The 3,784-nt window shown below is 52.3% G+C and overlaps 1 protein-coding gene across 1 annotated transcript in view; it reads right to left on the minus strand.

Moving 5' to 3' along the window:
- The window catches only part of LAMA5 (laminin subunit alpha 5), a 60,044-nt gene that overhangs the window by 24,314 nt on the left and 31,946 nt on the right, over positions 1–3,784 (minus strand). The window lies entirely within an intron of this gene.

Genomic DNA, 3,784 nt, shown 5'->3' on the forward strand with positions numbered 1-3,784 from the left:
CGGGTGGGCGGGAGGCGCGGCTCAGCCCTGCACAGCCCACCCTCCCGCCGAAAAACAGCCCCCTTCTCACCAACACATTTCCTTACGCTGCACGCGCGCAAAACCAAAAGACGGGGAGAACCCCTCGGAGGGGGAGCCGGCGCTTCGGGAAAGCAGAGGCGTGCGGGAAAACAAGAGCGGCTGCACACGCGCGTGCTCAGCCGTTCACGCCGGAGGCACCAAGCCCACCGCGGCCACGGAAACGCAAAGCCGCGGCAGAGAGAAAGATCTAGTCTTTACGAACAGTTCTGGGGCGGGGAAAAAGTGAGGGAAAGCACGCTACGTGTCTCGCCTTGTGCGAAAAAGAAGGGGTCAGGAACACCATTTAGTGTTTGCTACCGACAGAAAACGGGGTTTCGACGTTTGTCAAAACGTCGGGTCCCCACGGGCCAGACCGGAAGGCAGAAATAGACCTTGCGAACCTTCGGAGAAGGAAACACAAACCAACCCCCCGAAACCGGAGCACGTCGGGGTCGCTCGATCCAGTGAAAGGCAGGAAAAGAAAAATTAAGCAGGAAGGGAGAAACGACACGATGAGGGCAGGAGCCCCACCCAACAGTGGCCACTGTCCCTGCGCCAGGCCAAGTCTCCTTCCCTTAGGTGCTGTCAGTTTGACGAGAAGGAAAATCCAGGCACGTGCTCTTGAAAGGACACAGCTTGAACCGAGGACGCACACAGAGCGGGTGAGGGTGCAGCTGAGGAAGAGCCGGCAAGCCCGAGGCTCTACGAGCAGGATTAATATGGTCTCCGGGTGCAGAAAGTTAAACTACAAAAACTGTGAGGAGAATTTGGCAAAACCACAGTCCTAGAGAGAAAGACTGAATGCGCTGTTTTCAGAATGTGACAAACACTCGGCAAGGATGGAGTGGATTCAAATAGCATCGTACTCGTGCCTTAATAGACGAACACACAGAAACCCGTACCCTACAGAGAATACGTGTTCTTGCCCAATGTTCATGGAACACTCTAGAAAAGTGGAAAGCAAAGAAAACCTCACATTCAAAACACAGGAAGCAGGCATCGTCAGGCCACGGAATCGGATCATGATGCAGCAGTCTGAGGACTGAACCAACGAAAAGATGGAGAGGAAATCCAGCCACTCCAGAGTGAGAAACACACTTCTAAACAACTCGGGTCGAAAGACAGTGAGAACGGAAATGACAAGCTATGTAGAAAAAGCAGGAGTGAGAATATGGCAATCAACCCTATGGGCTACATCCAGCCAAAGTTACACCCTGAGGCAAACTGATAGCTTTAACCCGCGGTGCCACTGACATTCTGGGCTGACAACTACTGCAGGGGTGTCCTGTGCACTGTAGGGCATTTGGCAGCATCCCTGACCTCCACCCACTGGATGTCAATGGCACCCCCAGTCGCAACAACCAGAAAGACATTTAAGACCTTGTCCTGTGGATTGAAATCACCCCTGCCTGAGGACGGTGCTTTAAACCTTCTTGCTGATAACTAAAGAGCCGGCAATAATTACTAGTCCAAGAAGTTATGGAAAATGGTAATAAAACAAAATAAAGGAGATAAAAAGAATTAAACATTTTAGTCCAAAATTTTCTCTATCAGGAAGCAAAATCTCTCTCCTAAACTAAAAGAAAAACCCACGCAGATATCATCACTATAACCTTTAGCTGTACTTTGAAAACACCAATAAATTCAATGCGTTCCTGTGAGGCTTAATAAAGGAAAAAAAAAAAAAGTAAAAATAGACAGTAGGAATGAAAGGAATTTTAAAGTCGTGACAGAATGCTGTGTGTAACTTTGTGCCAATATATTTAAGAATCCAAATGACATAAATGACTTGCTAAGAAAATGTAAATAACCAAATCTGACTTAAGATGGGGTAGAAACCAGGCATAACGACCATAGAAAAAACAAAAACTATAAGATCTCCATGGGGGGGGGCGGAAAAAAAAGATCTCCATTGAAAAACAGATATTGGGGCCGGATGGTTTTATAAGTCCCATCGAACTTTTAATGCCTAGATAATCCCTGTGATTTGTAAACTGCTGTGGGGCTTAGCAAAGTACGGGTCATTTCCAAACATTTTACAAGGTGATTTACAAAACCGAAACGAGGCGGCAGGAAAACAGGAATCTTTCAACCAGTCGCGTTGCCGAAAGCGTCTGCTTGACGGTGGTTCACGCTGGAAAAGGCACCGCCCCAGTTCGCTGTGCAACGCGCCGACTGAAGGCGAAATGCTGTCGCCGTGGCAAAGGGAGCCAGCGACAAGGCGGAAGAGCAGCCTGCGAGCTGGAGGGCGAACTTTCGAGCGACACGCTCGAGAAGGGGTTAATGTCCAACATACAGAAAGAACTCATACAACTGAACATCGAAAGAAAACAAGCAAACATCCAGTTAGAAAAATGGGCAGAGGACCTGGATAGACATCTCCCCAAAGAGGTCACTCAGACGGCCAACAGACACACGAAAAGACGCTCAGCATCACCAGTCATCAGAGGAACGCAGGTGGAAACCGCAATGCGATGTCACTGCGCACCCCTCAGAATGGCCGTCAGAGGCGGGATGTGGGCGAGGATGTGGGGGCAGGGGAGTCGTCACGCGCGGCTGGTGGGATCGTAAAGTGGTGCAGCCGCTATGGAAAACAGCATGGAGGTGCCTCAAAAAATTAAAGAGAGAACCCCCATGTGACCCAGCAATCCCTCTCTGGTACTTATCTAAAAACAAACGCCAATGAGAAAAGAGACCCCCACGTCCGCTGCAGGCCGTTCACGATGGCCGAGACGTGGGAAGCACCTGACCGTCCTTCACTAGACGACGGGGAGAGAAGACGGGGCACGCACGCACGACGCAACGCCACTGGGCGTGAAGAAAGATCTCACCGTCTGCGACAACACGGAGGGACCTGGAGGCTGCTACGCGGAGTGAAATAAGTCAGACCTGGTTTACAGAGCCGATGAAAAATGAAACATTTAAATGCGGGAGAGGAAGCCTGTCAGAGAACCACAGACACGTGTGGCTGGCTGCGCTTAGGGACCGCCACCTAAACATGGCCGAGTCGGAGACCGCGGAGAACGTCGCCAGATTCGCCTGAAGTTTAAAACGCAGCCGCACGAATCAAAGCGCCCTGAGTAGTACCGGGCAAAGGACCCACTGGGGGAAAAACACGAGTGGCGAAGCCTGGGTAACAGTTAGGAGCAGGAGCTCGGCCTGCGGGGGCGGCGGGGAGAAGGGGAAGATTCGACCTTACAGAGCAGCCAAAAAATGCAGCCGAAGACAATGAGCTACGCGTGCCCTCTAACCGACGACGCGGGCGTAAAACACAGCGTTGCTTTCTGTCCACTTAGGAAAGGAAGGTGCCCACGGACGAGACCATGACACGTCCCAGCTCCGGGACACACGACGGGGGAGGCGTGTCTCCCGATGGGCGTGAATCGCGCTGACGATAACCGTGGCTGGGTCACCAGAACGGTGGCCTCGCTGGCGCGTGTGAACGCGGCCGATGGGACCACGCGGGTGGACTGTCGCACCTTCAGAGCGAGCGGTGGCCGACGCCCATGCGCCCGGGCAGAGCCTGCTTCTGGGAGACTCACTGGCCAACAGAAAAGTGAGAACTGATGGGAAGCATTAGCCGCGGGGATGTTTACTGGAGCATTTGAAAGAAAACTGGAAAGAACCTAAATTTCCGGCCACTGGGAGGTGGTCAAATACACGCTCTGTCCTTCTGTGGAGCGTGGAGCCGCAGCGCCACGTTCACAGGACGGCGGGGGGGTGG

Source organism: Pteropus alecto, unplaced genomic scaffold (assembly GCF_000325575.1).
Source record: "Pteropus alecto unplaced genomic scaffold, ASM32557v1 scaffold45, whole genome shotgun sequence".
NCBI classification, from domain to species: Eukaryota; Metazoa; Chordata; class Mammalia; order Chiroptera; family Pteropodidae; genus Pteropus; species Pteropus alecto.